The sequence below is a fragment of the Peromyscus eremicus genome, chromosome 5, assembly GCF_949786415.1.
Source record: "Peromyscus eremicus chromosome 5, PerEre_H2_v1, whole genome shotgun sequence".
Taxonomy (NCBI): domain Eukaryota; kingdom Metazoa; phylum Chordata; class Mammalia; order Rodentia; family Cricetidae; genus Peromyscus; species Peromyscus eremicus.
In genome coordinates this window covers 69,207,984-69,223,689 of record NC_081420.1, presented here as the reverse complement: position 1 = coordinate 69,223,689, position 15,706 = coordinate 69,207,984, and the positions used below count along the sequence as shown (strand labels likewise).

At 44.4% G+C, this 15,706-nt stretch overlaps 1 pseudogene; it reads right to left on the bottom strand.

The window, feature by feature from the left end:
• Positions 1 to 11,641: 11,641 nt before the first annotated feature.
• LOC131911067 (large ribosomal subunit protein uL24-like) lies at positions 11,642 to 12,090 on the bottom strand (annotated as a pseudogene).
• Positions 12,091 to 15,706: the final 3,616 nt, after the last annotated feature.

The following is a 15,706-nucleotide window of genomic DNA, read 5'->3' as shown; positions in this document are numbered from 1 at the left end:
TTTCCCCCACCCTGCAGAAAAACGGCAGATAGCTTGGATAGGTAGGAGCCACAGGAAAAAAAGAAGGCAGTTTTATTTTCTCCCATTGACCTAGCAACTTATAGATTCTTAACAGTTTCTACCAATCACGTTTAAGGTTGAGCCATAAGATCCCTCTCCTCAGATATTACCTGAATTTAGCCTCTAGTTAATTTCCCCATTAGTCACTTCCCTTTTGGGTTGTAAATGATAATTAACAATTACTGCCTCTCTATGTGATTCTTATCACCCCTCCATTTGACCCTGGAAGCCTGGTTTTGCACTGCCAAAGGATTACTGCTTGTAAGTGTATATATACCAGGACTCCCAGGGCATGAGGGGATGGAGAAGAGAAAAGAGAATGGGAGAACTAGATGGGTAAGAACTAGAGAGGAACAAACTGAGATGGGGAAGAACTGGATTGAAGGGCTAGAAGAGAGTACTAGAGGAATGAGATGGAAGATGAGGAAGAGCCAGATAGGGAAGAACAAGATGAGAGAGGAGATGGGAGAGGAGCTAAGATGGGAAAGAACTAGATGGATGAAAACCTAGTAGGGCCAGAACTAAGATGAAGGAATTAAGATAGAACCTAGAGGGGACAGCAGATAAATGTAGAGAGAAATCAGGCAAGAAAGGAGCTAAAAATGAGAGCAGAACAGAAGCTTGTAGAGAGAGAACTGACACAGAATAATAAAGTGTATGGACTAAGGAGTTTCGTGTACATGGATTCATTTCTTTTCTTCAAAGATTAATTATCAGCTGGTTGTAGATTCTTCCCAGACCTTAGGAGGGGACTATTGAGAGGCTGGATCCCCTAGTCCCCAATAAACACCAAAAGATACTCTGATGGCTGAGTAAGCATGAGACCTGAGTTCTGGTCCCCAGCACCCAGACAAAAACCACAGTGGCACATGTTCTTAATGCTGGGGAGACAGAGACGGGATGTTCATGGAGCTCACTGGTCAGCCAGTCTAGCAGAAGTGCTGAGCTCCAGGCTTCCAGAGAGACACAGTCTAAAAATATAAGGAGGAAAGCAACAGAGGAAGACACCTGCTCTCAGCTTCCGGACACACACACACACACACACACACACACACACACACACACCTTCCCACATGCCAGCCTCTCCCATAAAGGTTGTCTTTGGAGCTGAGCTTGAGCGTTCCTCCCTTATAAACCTCCACTGTAGTAAATCCTCCTTAAATAAAATCTGATCTTCCCATGAAAAATAAAACAAAACAACACACTGAACCTGCACTTTGCTCCTGTCAGGATGCTCCTACCCTAGTTCCCCAGGCTGATCCTCCCTCCTCCCACAGCTGGAACAGCTGGTCCCCTTCGTACTCCCATGCTGATACTCAAAAACTACCAGGTTTCAGAACAATTCTTCTTTTTCCTCCTCCTCCTTTTCCCGCCCCAACCTCTTTCTTTTGAGACAGGGTCTCTTTATGTAGTCCTAGCTGTCCTGGAGCTCACTATGTGGACCAGTGCTGTGAGATGTCCTGTATGCTATAAATATATGTTGCTATGATTGATTGATAAATAAAACGCTGATTGGCCAGTAGCCAGGAAGGAAGGATAGTGTAGGCAGGACAAGGAGGAGGAGGATGCTGGGAGGTGGAAGGCTGAGGCAGGGAGAGGCTGCCAGCCTTCACGAGGAGAAGCAGATGTAAGATACTGGTAAGCCATGAGGCAAGGTATAGATTTATAGAAATGGGTTAATTTAAGATATAAGAACAGATAGCAAGCAGCCTGCCACGGCCATACAGTTTATAAGTAATATAAGTCTCTGTGTGTTTACTTGGGGGATGCGAGTGGGAGAGATTTGTCCTGACTGTGGGCCAGGCAGGATCAGGAAAACTTCAGCTACAGATGAGGCTGGCTTTGAACTCATAGAGATCCTCTTACCTGTCTCCTGAGCACAGGCATTAAAGGCATGTGCCACTATGGTTAGGTTGGTTTATTCTTCATTGTGCTGTTGAGGTGCTAATCCTGAAAGGGTATCCCCCCTCTTTAAAGACAGACTCTTTCTTTTGACACACACACACACACACACACACACACACACACACACTCACACTCACATATCCCAGGCTGCCCTTGAACTTGAGGTCTTCTTGCTTCAGCCTCCCAAGTGCTGGGATTACTCGGTTTTGGAATATTTTGGATTTCTGAACTTCTGGATTAGGGATATTCAACTAGTAAAACCTGCGTGAATAATTGCAAACTTTGAAAACTTCTGAAATCTGAAGTGCTTGCGGTCCCAAGCGTTTGGAAGCTGTGATCAGCCATTGACAGCGTCTACAGCTGACGGTGTGAAGATGGGATGTCCCAAATGCTCCTACTCGGTGGAGCCAGCCATCACTTCCATTATATTCCAGGTTGAAAGCGTTGGTTATTGTGAGGTTTTCTTGTGTGTGGTCTCCTGTGTTCTTTCCTTGAATGTGTCGAAAGCAAAGTGTTCGGGGGCTTGGTTATCACAACACAGACCAGTGAGATACAACACAAGCCGTTCGGCTGCTGCAGGCTAAGGCTAAGTTTTCAAGAAATTAAAAAAGAATTTTTTTTTAAATGTTTGACCTACATGTAAATCTGTGCACTGGTTCAGAGGCTGGAAGAGGGTATGGTATTCTCTGGAACTAGAGTCACAGACTGTTTCAAGCCACCATGTGGGTGGTGGAAATCTGGGTTACTGGCTTACAGATCCACAGCAGATTAAAAAGATCAAGTAGAAGAGAGCATAAGAAGGGGCTGGAGAGATGGCTCAGTGGATAAGAGCACATATTGTCTTTCCAGAGGACCTGAGTTCAATTCCCAGCATCCACATCAGGTGCCCCATAACTGCCTGTAACTGCTCTGGGGGATCCAAAACCTCCGGCCTCTGTGGACACCTGCACTTACATGCACATGCACCACACACAAGACAAAATATTGGCCCGTGGGCAGTGGTGGCACACTTCTTTAATCCCAGCCCTCTGGAGGCAGAGGCAGGTGAATCTCTGTGAGTTCCAGGACAGCCAGGGATGTTACACAGAGAAACCCTGTCTCAGAAACAAAGAACGAAAGCAAAAAAGCCGGGGAATGAACCTGGACTTGCATATGGTAAGCAATTGCTCTATCTCAGAACTGTACCTTTGTCCCTCAGATAATATTTCTATCCAAACCCACATTGTCACAAGAACCCTGACTTCAGCCAGGCATGCTCTCACATTCTTTTAATCCTAACAATGTAGGAAACAAAGGTCAAAGGCGGGCAGATCTCTGAGAGTTCCATACCAGTCTAGCCTGTCTGTCTAGTAAGACCCTGTCTCTCAAAAAAACAAAACAACAAAGACAAACCAATAAGTAAATGTAACTAAAACCCCAGCTTTATTTACAGTTTTTGGGAACAAAATAGAGTGGCTCTGTTTTTGTTTTGTTTTTGAGCATTGCACACGGGGGAGTGGTGGTGGCCCCCGTCTTTAATCCCAGCACTCAGGAGGCAGAGGCAGGTGGATCTCTGTGAGTTCGAGGGCAGCCTGGTCTACAGAGAGAGTTCCAGGACAGTCAGGACTGTTACAGAACCTCTGTCTTGAAAAAACTGAAACCAAACAAACACTAAAAACAAAAAACCAAAACAAAACTCCAGGGCTTTGCCCATGCTTAGCAGGCATTCTACCACAGAGTCACACCAACTCCAAGAATTGTTGTTTCAATCCCGACTTTCTTGTTCCTTTATCAGGCTGTGAGCTGAGGGGACCCCAACCTATCAATTCCTAAGGCACTATGGGGCTGATACATTGCTACTGCGTCTGGGAGCTTGCTAAGGTACTATTCTTCATGTTCCTGCCTATTGATTGTAGAGATGAGTGAGGTTCTCACACTAGCATAACTGTAGGAAGTAGGGCTATCTTAACCTTTTATGGCCTTATTCCAAGCAGAAAAAAATATATAAATCACCAAACAAAATGATGTTAACATCAATCTCATTTACTAATGTATGTGTAAAATTTCCATCAAAATATGTACCAGGAAATAACTGTCATATCAAGTAGGTAGGTAAACACAAAGAGATTTTTCATTATTGAAAAGGTTATAAGAGGTTTCGAAGAACATTTTGAAAATACAGAGGCCTGTTCAATAGAAAACAAAAACCCCCTCTCATCTTCAAAGATAGACACGCTCATTTTTAAAAATCATTTTAGACTTTTTAAGTACACACATTCAGTTTGAGGAGGGTCCTAAAAAGATGGAGTGTGGGCCGATCTGTAGCTCAGCAATACAGTACTTGCCTAGTAATCTTGAGGCCTGGGTTCTGTTTTCCAGGACTGGGGGTGGGGGTGGGGGAGGAACTCATACTTTTCCGTTTCCTCAACATGCATTTTATTCCAATTATTGTGTTAAAAGTCAACAAGGGAGGAACTGTCCATTTCCTTTTAGACAATTACATAATTTTTATGGTGTTTGCCTCATCATGCTTTGAGGAAGAGGATAAAATATGATCCTAGGACCAGCAAATTTAGTTGTCTGAATTCCATCCTCCTATGATGTAGACTGACTAAGAAAACACACCACCATGCATTTGAGTAGGAGAATCCACAGTTCAGACCTGTTGATGACCATGAGGTCAGTTAAACAGGCTGCCAGCTGACCAGGATTTCCTTCTCCCAACTAAAGACCATGCGGATATTGGTTAGTGTTCTGAAAGAGGTGAGCAGGATGCCCGGAGAATGATAATGGCTCAGTCTGACTCACACATGCTTTAAGGCATTCACAATTTATTGGACTCTGAAATGAAGACTGTGAGCACGCTGCTTTCACAAACAGATGGCTTTCATTAGACATCACCATGAATCTTGTCCTGATTATTTACTGGGATGTGCTAGATTGCAGTGTTTCCTTAATCTATTGATGAACTATCACCTCAGAATGTGTCACTGAAGTAAAATAATTGCCCTGTGTTAATAAAAACCACCAGATAGACCAGCACAGCCCCTCCCTCCTGAAATCAGGATGATGAAGAATTTGGGAAGAAGGAAATCGCTATTGAGAAATAAGGTAACAGGCACGGAGATAGTATAGTGGCGTAGTGCTTACCTAGCACCTAGGAGGCCCTGGGCTCAAATTCCTGGCTGGCCTGAAACTCACTATGTAGACCAGGCTGGCCTTGAACTCATAAACACTAGCCTACCCTTTCTTCCCCAGTGCTGGGATTAAAGGCATGCACCACCATACTCAGCTCTGGGTTACAACATTTTTAAGAAATTTATCATTCAGTAAAATTTAATGTGAGATTTAGATTTTTTTTTGTTTGCTTTTTTATTTTTTCTATACAGGGTTTCTCCAGGTAGCTCTGGCTGTCCTGGAACTAGCTCTATAGAGTTGGCTGACCTCCAACTCACAGAGATCTGCCTGCCTCTGTCTCCTGAGTGCTGGGATTAAAAGGGCGTGCACCACCACACTTGGCTGTGAGATTTAGATTTTAAAACATTATCTGCAACATATAGAGGACACATCTTAAGTGAAAGTGAAAGAAACTAAGACGATTCACAATAGTTTTTTTTTGGGGGGGGTGTTTGAGACAGGGTTTCTCTATGTAGCTTTGCGCCTTTCCTGGAACTCACTTTGGAGACCAGGCTGGCCTCAAACTCACAAAGATCTGCCTGACCCTGCCTCCCGAGTGCTAGGATTAAAGGCTGTTTTTTTGTTTTTTGTTTTTTGATTTTTTGAGACAGGGTTTCTCTGTGTAGTTTTGGTGCCTGTCCTGGATCTTGCTCTGTAGACCATGCTGGCCTTGAACTCACAGAGATTCCCCTGCCTCTGCCTCCTGAGTACTGGGATTAAAGGCATGTGCCACCACCGCCTGGACACAATAGTTTTACATGAAGGAAAGAGGTTGCAATTCGGTCTGGATTCAGGACCCTAGGTTCCTTTTTTGGGTTTGGAGCCCCTTTTACATGCAGATCAACAAGTGAGAGGTGGGCCTTGTGTACACCACCTGTAATCCAGGCACCCTGGAACAGAGACTGGGTATGGAAGCAAGTTCAACGTCAGCTTGATCTACATAGGGAAGGCTAGGCTAGACAGAACTCAATTACAAGACTGTGTCTCAACACACACACACACACACACACACACTCACACACCCTCCAGTTGGATTTTGGCTGTAATGATTTTCTCCGATTCCTGTATTCTCTTTATATGGAGTGGAAAAGGCTTAGTAAAACTCCCTTTAATGAATAATCAAGAAATCTGAATAGAGAGAAACTCAGAGATGGTCTAAACCAGCGAGTCAGTGGAACAGCAGGGTTTCACACTGCTCAGAAGCGCAAGCTCCAGAGCTTGACTATCAAGTTCAAGCCCTTGCTAGTTACTGGAGGCCTTGCCCATGCTAGGCAAACACTCCACCACCTGAGCCACGTCTTTACCCTTGTAAGTTCACTATAACACAATGCAACAGGTGTCTCCACTCTCAGGATGGGGGGTGTGGACACCTCCTGTCTTATTTTTGGGGAAATATTAACGACTGGAGGAAGGCAGCCAGTACTGACTCATCATGGGGTAGTGTAGTCGGATTTTTCTCTGGGCCGCCAGCTCACAAATAATGACATGGAGACTCATTAGTAATTAGGAAAGCTTGGCCTTAGCTTTGGCTTGTCTCACCAGCTCTTATAACTTAAATTAACCTATTCCCTATTAATCTACATTTCACCGTGTGGCTTTTTACCTTCTGTTCATTCTGTATGTCCGACTCCCTCCGTGTCTCTTTGGCATCTTGCTGGCGTAATCCATGAGCCTCGATTGTGCCTCCTCTTCCTCTCTCTCCTTGGAAATCCTGCCTATCTCTCCTGTCTAGCTATTGGCCATTCAGCTCTTTATTAAACCAGTCACAGTGACACATCTTCACACAGTGTAAACAAAAACAGCAGGGTGGCTGTCACTGTGACACAAACAGGCCATGAGACTTCTCTGCAGCTCCTGTTTCCTCACACTTAATACTCAAACACGGCACAAAGTCGTCACGAGGATCAACAGGATGAAAAGTGTAAAAGTCTCAGAAGAATGGCTTTGCAAAATACGGAAACCTTCAGGAAAACAGATTCTAGGGGCGAATAGCTGAGATTTATACATATCTTCCCCTTTCTTGGGACATTTCATTCCAAGACTCTCTGGTGGCAGTGGTGCACATCTCTCCCCCGCCCACCCCCGGAGCTGAGGACCGAACCCAGGATCTTGCGCTTGCCTCTACCACTGAGCTAAATCCCCAACCTAGTGGTGCACATCTTTAATCCAGAACTCTGGAGGCAGAGGCAGGTGGATCTCTGAATTTGAGGCCAGCCTGGTCTACAGAGGTAGTTCCAGGACAGCCAAGACTATATAGAGAAATCCTGTCTTGGAAAAAAAAAAAGGCTGTCTATATAGTGGTTCTCAACCTGTGGGTTGCAACCCCTTTGGGGGTTGTATATCAGATATCCTACATTCGCATTATGATTCACAACAGTAGCAAAATTACAGTTATGAAGTAGCAATGAAATAATTTTATGGTTGGGGTCATCACAACATGAGGAACTGAATTAAAGGGTCGCAGCATTAGGAAGGTTGAGAAACACTTGTCTATAAGTTTTAAAGCAGCACCTTGTATTTTTTCATTTTTCCACTGGGAAAGTCAATCAAAATAAAAAGTTTTCAGTAATTTTCTTTAGAAAGTACAATTAACTTTCTATTAACAAGAAATGACACATGACATTCTTTTCCCAGGATTTGGCTTCTTCTTCTCCTTCTTCTTCTTCTTCTTCTTCTTCTTCTTCTTCTTCTTCTTCTTCTTCTTCTTCTTCTTCTTCTTCTTCTTTTTCTGTTTGTTTTTCTAGACAGGGTTTCTCTGTGTAGCCCTGCCTGTCCTGGAACTCACTCTGTAGACCAGGTTGGCCTCGAACTCACAGAGATCCACGTGCTTCTGCCTTCCAACTGCTGATATTAAAGACGTGAGCCACCACTGCCCAGTTCAAGGGTTTGGCTTCTTTCTGGGGTGTGAGGTATTGTTTTTTACAGTAGTTTAGGATAATTAAAACGTAAGAGACCATTGCCAATCATTAGAAACTCATATGTTTTCTGAGAAGTTATTTTCTTCCTGGCTCAGACATGACAAAAGCTACTATCAGCCTTAACCAGAGACTCCTCTTTGCAATGAACCAAGGTGGATGCAGAGACCCATGGCCACAAAAGATTCTGAGACTAAGTGACAGTTGAGGGCTTGGTCCTAAATGATACATTTATATCACTCTGTCTAAGACTCAGGGAACACTGCAGAAGAGGAGGAGGAAGGGATGTAAGGGCTGGAAGATGGGGGGAAGGACTGTGGAGTGTCATCTTCTAATATATGACACAGCCATGGCAGTCATGATCTCATAGCAACTGTGAATGCTGTCACTGCTCCCCCCGCCCCGACTGGTTTGGCCAGTAGTTAGCCATGGGTGGAAGAGGGCCTCATGGGGCCCTGCTCTTTACTGTTGATCTATTGACAAGGAACAGATTCTGGGGGGAAGGAGGCATAGTCTCCAAATACTTACATAACCACCGTGAACTCACCAGGCTCCAATGGAGAGTTTTGAACCCAAGGTGACGACGCCACCAGGTTAAACTCACTGGGACACAAAACAGAACAAAAAGTGACAAATCCGGGAGAGAACTCTGCCAGGATGCAGGGGATGCTGGCAGGGGCAGGAGAGCATCAAGAGCGGGTGGGCAGTGAGGAACTAGAATCTATTCTAGACTTCTATGAGCTTGTCAAAGAACAAACTTTATTAACGATGAATAAAAAAATTACAAAATATGTCAATGAACTTCAAACTATGCTCTTCAGGAAGTTATTTTCTGAAAATAACTTTTTCACACGTTAAGAGTGACTATCTAAACCCATTCCAGGTTGGTAAACACAATTTTGAAGCATATTACAGAATTGGTCCTTATTAAACATCACAGCAGCATGGCAAGCGTTAGAACTGATGGTGCACATCTGTTTGCAGTTTATGATGCTTACGGCTTTTCAATAAGATGCTGGCCTTTTCCTTCTCCTGACTCTATTTTCTTTCTGTTTCTTATTCTTGTAATAGATTGTTTCAGTCTGTCTCACTTCTGAGCCCAAAGTTTTGAGACTGGGTTCCCACTTGGGATCCTTCACTTACCCATGCTTTACACACGCATGTTTTTGTTAGCATGTACATGGACACACGTGCACAGAGAGCTAATTATACAAGGCCTCAGCTCAAACCTTTAATCACTTATGTGCATGTAAATAACCAAAGTGCTGCTGGGAAATCATGAGAGCGCTTTCCTGTGCTGCTGCTGAAGCTGGTTTCTCTCCTTTATGCTCCACTGCAATAGATTTTGTTTACCTTTCTTGAAGCACGCAGACTGTATTTCCTAATATATGTAGTCACAGAGCAGGTTAAGATTTTGGGGGCTCGGGGTTGGGGATTTAGCTCAGTGGTAGAACGCTTGCCTAGCAAGCACAAGGCCCTGGGTTCGATCCTCAGCTCAAAAAAAAAAAAAAAAGATTTTGGAGGCTCAATTAGTCAGGTTTCCATTGCAGTGACAAAATCCCCAAGAAGCTTCAACTCACAGCGGGAAAAGTTTATTTGGCTTACAGTTGCAGGGCTTTTAGTCAGTGTCTGTCTGTCTGTCTTCAGCTGTCTCTGGCCTATTGAGGCAAGACGTCAAGGTGGAAGGGCATATCAGAAGAAACTTTCCTCATGTTGGGCAGAAAGCAAAAAGAGAAGAGCTAGAGAGGACGAGACTAGGAACAAAACAGGTCTCCATTGACCTACTTTCTCTAACTAGGTCTCATGGTAAAGCCTCCTAAACCTGCGAAAAACCCCGTTAGGCTGTGCATCTATCAGTGAGGTCTTCAAGACCCAATCACCTGTGAGAAGCCCCACCTCTGAACACTGTTGCATCAGGGGTCAACCTTCAACACGTGCGTTTTTTTTTGGGGGGGGGCGTTTTCTATCCAAGCCATAACGATGTCCTTACAGGCAATGATACCCACATATATAAAAACAGGGCATATCACCCTAAAGTGTGGCACTTCGACAAACTGAATATTTCTTTTGGTTTGTATATTATTTTTTGTACCTGTGTGCCTGTGTACTGTGGAGGTCAAAATAGGATATCAGCTCTCCCATTGCTGGCGTCATAGGCTTTTGTGAGCCATCGGATGTGGATGCTAGGAACCCAAGTTGGCTCCTCTGGAAGAGCAGTATGCACTCCTGACCACTGAGTCACCTTTCCAGCTCCAGACTAGATATTTTAAGCTGAAGGAATTTGAGAGAATGGAAGAGACAGCAAGGTCTCTCTGACCACCCCCCTGCTCTTCTCACTTGAACTAGCTCACAGGACGCGTGTGTGAGAGGTGCCTTCCCTGTGTCTGCAGGGAGAGCAGTCCCATCTCTCAAGACACAGCAACATGGAGAAGACTCTGTAGGCACAGGCTTTTCTGAGTTCCCGATTTATTACTGTTGAAGTATACACTTCGGCTCTATCATGTTTCTCCACTTTTCATCAAACCTGCTATAAAAATTCTTCAGGATCAGAGATGTAGTTCAGGAGTGGGGCACTTGGCTGAATGTGTAAGACCCAGGGTCAATCCCCAAACAGAAAGAAACAAAACCACTTGGTTTATAGTTTCTTTGGATCTTTTTCTCCTAAACCACGCATGTAAAATTATGTAATAAATAAATCTGTGTGGTTTTCTCTTGTAATCTGTCTTTTGTTATTGAGGTGTCAGCCGTGGGCCTAGGATGGGAGAGAAAAAGATAATTTTCCACTCTGGTACAATAAAATCAAGATTCTCTAATGTTTGCAATGAACCTCCTTTGAAATTCTCTCTCTCTCTCACTTCTCTTCCCCCTTTCCTCCTTTCTTTGACATAGCAACCTATTCCCTGATGTGAGGTTGTTTTGAGGTGGGTCCTTTGGAAGGTAATTTGGTCAAGAGAGTGGGACCCTCACAGACGGGACTGGTGTTTTAGTAAAGAGGGCCTGGTGAGAGTCCTTGCTTCTCCACCATGTGAAGAGATAATTATTTATAACCCAAAAGTAGGCCCTTGATCTGCCTGTGTCTCCTAGCCTCTAGAACTATGGGAAATGTATTTTTGTTATTAATTATGTTTTTGTTCTGATAATCTGAATGAACTACGACAGTGACTGCATCTCCCAGGCTAAAGATTTTTTTCTCTTTCTTTCCTTCTTTCCTTCCTTTCTTCCTTCTTTCCTTCCTTCCTTTCTTCATTTCTCTCTCTCTTTCTTTCTTTCTTTCTTTCTTTCTTTCTTTCTTTCTTTCTTTCTCTCTCTCTCTCTCTCCCTTCCTTCCTTCCTTCCTCCCTCCCTCTCTCCCGCCTCCCTCCCTCCCTCCCTCCCTTGCTCTCTCTCTCCTTCCCTTCCTTCCTTTCTTCCTGTCCCCCTCTCTCTCCCTCCCTCCCTCCCTCCCTCCCTCCCTCCCTCCCTCCCTTCCTTCCTTCCTTCCTCTCCCTCCCTCCTTCGCTCTCTCTCTCCCTCCCTCCCCCTTTCTTTCTTTCTTTCTTTCTTTCTTTCTTTCTTTCTTTCTTTCTTTCTTTCTTCCTCTTCCTCCTTTCTAACTTAAGCAGTCTTCAATGAAAGTCGTGCATAAGATGCCTCCACTCCTGCATCTTCTCAGTCGTTTCTCCCTAGTGTTTGCCCTTCTCTTTTCCTACTTGTCGAGACTTGGCTTCCCTTCCAGGATTTTTTTGTGGTCTTTGTCCAGCTTTAGCCTGGTGATAACCATCTTGCTGGGATGAATGCTCACATGGACAGTTGTGCCATTAGCCTTTTCTTGCTGCAGTCATTCAATGTAGATGACGTATTTCTTCTTGTTCATCTGGACCACTTTATCAATCTGCTGGTTTTGTAGTATCTTTGTCAATCTGAACATCATCGTCCTTTAGAATGAGCATAGACTGAATATTACACTTCTGTCTCAGCTCTTTGGAAAGAAGGGAAGACATGATGTCCCTCCAAATGTGAGGTGCACTGAAATGCCCTTTGCATCAGTCAGAAGTCACAGAGGATTGAACTTCATTGTGGCAATGGCCACAAAAGGAGAGGTCTAGATGCAACTTCGGCTGTACGGGTTTTTTTTCTTTCTTTCTTTCTTTCTTTCTTTCTTAAAAGTCTATCTGTTCCTATTAAGATGGCATATGTGGTAGTTTGAGTGTATTTGGCCTCCATAATCTCATAGGGATTGGCACTATTAGGAGGTGTGGCTTTGTCGGAGTGGGTATGGCCTTGTTGGAGGAAGTGTGTCACTGTGGAGTGGCCTTTGAGGTTTCCTATGCTCAGGATACTGCCCAGCATCTCAGTCCATTTCCTGTTGCCTGCAAGATGTAGGACTCTTAGCTACTCCTCCAGCAACACGTCTGCTTGCATGCTACCATGTTCCCTGCCATGATGATAAAGGGCTAAACCTCTGAAACTGTGGGTGGCCATCTCAATTAAATGTTTTCCTTTATAAGAGTTGCTGTGGTCATGGTGTCTCTTCACAGTAATAGAAACCTTAACTAAGACAGCATATATCCCACTAATTCTGTCCCTTAGCCATATTTATTTATGAACTCCCATGTATATAACATGTACATAACTAATCTATTTTTCCCTTTGTTAATCTTTTGTTACTTTAGTTTATAGGTCCCCTAAAACAGAGGTATGAGGGTAGAAGAAAAGGTTTTACTTCCTGACATGTTCATTCATGTACTCGATTGTTTTATCTGTCACTCAGAGAACAGTCCCCAAAGGTGGGAGGTGCCCCGGCAGTGAGGAGGAAACATTCACTAAGACATTGCCCTTTTCTTTAAGGAATTCAAAGGTGCAGGAAATATTCCCCATGGTCTGGAGGTTCAATTCTGCTGAAATAAATTGACAATAGACTACCAGGAGAAAAAGGCATCTGAGTTTATTTAATGTGCACATGGGCACGGGAGCCATGTAAAATATAGTTTAAAGAAAGGCCATATGGTTGAGGTTTAAACATTCTCTTCAGAGAGGAGAGGGAAATGGGGAGCTAAAGACAATTTTGGAGGGATAGAAAATGATCTTTTGGGCTGGTGAACGGCTGAAAGAACAGACAAGGGCATGGGACAAACCCTCCCTGGAGGTAGGGGTGGTGTTTGGCATCAGTCTTCTCCGGGGGTTCATGATTACTGATTAATGAGGCTTCAAAATAATTGCATTTCTTTTGGGTAGGGAACTCCCCTTAGTTAAACAGAAAAGCAAAACAAGCTTTCCTGTCGCTTTAGGAAAGAAAGAGCAAGAATGCTGGAGAAACAGGCATGTTATAGTTTGAATTTGGATGTTCCCACAGGCTCACATTTTGAGTGCTTGGTGCCTGGCTTGTGGTTTTATTTTAAAGGCCATGGAGCCTTCAGGAAGTGGGCTTGGCTGCAGGAAGTGGGCCATTAGGGGCAGACCTTTGAAGATTGTACCACGTGACTCCTTTGCCTGCTCTCCTTGCTTCCTGGGCTGCCATCATGTGACCAGGTAGCATCTCCTGCTCGCCATGCTCACCACCACAGACAGGGGCATTCTGCCTTGCCTTCTCCACTGTGATCTACTGGAACCCTGAGCAAAGTAAATGTTTCTTACTTTAATTGTTTCTGTCACAGTGACATGAAAGTAGCCAGCACAAGGGGGAGAGAAGGTCAAAGAGAGAGACCTGGTTGCTACCTCAGAGAGTCCAGTACTGAGGGTGTACAGTCAATGCCAAGGTGTGGTCAGAGTGAGAAAGGATGCACGGTGAGAGGAAGCAAATGATCTGGCCCGGGGGGGGGGGGGGGGAGGAAGGTCCCATTTTTCCCTTTATCTCTGAAGAACACTTTGAAAAGCTGGTTCCAGGAAACCCTGAATGTTCTGATAGGCACTGTAGGAGTATGGACATCCTTTAGCAAACAGTGGGGGAATGAGCTGGGCTGCTGTGAAGAGAGAATAAATTCAGATCTTTCCGGCCACTTGAATCTCCACCTGTTTCAAGTTTTTAGAACAGGAAGATGTTTAGATGTGAAGAATGGTTTTCTTGTGTTCATCTCCTCTTTAACAGGCATTTCCCCTTTAAATGTTATGCAGGTGACTGAAGCATCCCTGGGCTGAGAGTATGTAGGAGCGTGTTAACTGCACGTTGATGTAGAGTTTTGCTTTTGGATTCTCCAGCTCTTGAGCTTATATATCCAGGATCTTCTAAATCAGAAATGGACTTGTAATGGGGTAACCGCCTAGCCCCCCAGACTCAGAGCAGGAGTCATAGGGATTCCACTGGGTTTTCTTTAGTGCTCTATGACTGGTGTGAACGTAGAATGGAATAATACTGTTTCTTTTATCTCTGGTCAGGAAATGATTTTTTTCTTCTAAATCTTTTTCGATGTTGATGAGACTTGTCACATGTCTGGGAGGGTCCTATGATGACTAGGTGGAAGAAGTCTCTTGTGAGTGTCCTGATTTGCTTCTCTGCTACTGTGATAAAGCAGTGACCAAAAGCAACTTCGGGCGGAAATGGTTTATTACATCTTACAGGTTACAGTTGGTCATCAGTCATCGAGGAAGCCAAGGCAGGAAGTCAAGCGGGAACTTGGAGGTAGGAACTGAAGCAGAAACCATGGGGGAAACATTGCTTACTGGCTTGCTTCCTGCTTCTGCTTAGATAGCTTCCTTATATAACCCAGGACTTTCTGTCTAGGGATGGTACCATCCACAGTGGGCTAGGCCTTTCTTCATTAATCAACAATCAAGAAAATGCCCCAGGACATGCCCATAGGCCAATCTGATGGAGGCAGTTCCTTAATTGAGATTCCTTCTTTCCAGGTGGACCAAGTTCACAGCCAAGATTAGTCACCAAAATGACATTTACTTGGTTTGTATTTCTGGAGAGGAGGGTTTAGAAAACTGAAGCTGATTTAAAAAAAAAAAGAAAGGCTTTAGGACATGGAGAAGTCAGATGAAGTGTTTGTAGACTACAGATCCTTCAGCAGGAGATGAAATGCTCAGGCCTGTGTCAGGGTATTTGGAAATACTAATGGTGCTTGACTACTCAGTCAATATAGGTCCTTTGGCCCAGTTGGAATTACACTCTTCCTTCTAGGTGCTGGGGACCTTGTAGAGCTCTGTTGTGATTAGGCTATGATTTGTTCCCCAAAGATTTGTGTGTTGGAAGTTTGGTTAACCTGTTTTTCCATCCAGAAGTCTGAGGATAGAAGTGGTTAATAACCTAGTGATTTACATTGTCTGTAGGGCCAGGCCATATCAAGTTCCCACAAGCAGGAATGGAGGTGCGAATAGTCTAGGTAACCTTTGCATTATCCATACGGTCAGGGGCTCCCCCAAGCTCTCACAACCAGGGCAGGGGGTGGCTAATAGTTTGAATGTCGTCTTCTCCTTCTCCTTACTCCTCCTCCTCCTCTTTTCTCCTCCTCCTCCTCCTCCTCCTCCTCCTCCTCCTCCTCCTCCTTCTTCTCCTTGTCCTCCTCCTCCTCCTCCTCCTCCTCCTCCTCCTCCTCCTCCTCCCCCCCTCCTCCTCCTTTTTTTTTCAAGACAGGGTTTCTTTGTATAGCTTTGGCTGTCCTAGAATTCACTCTGTAGACCAGTCTGGCCTCAGACTCACAGAGATCCACCTACCTCTGTATCCCAAGAGCTGGGATTAAAGGCCTATGCCA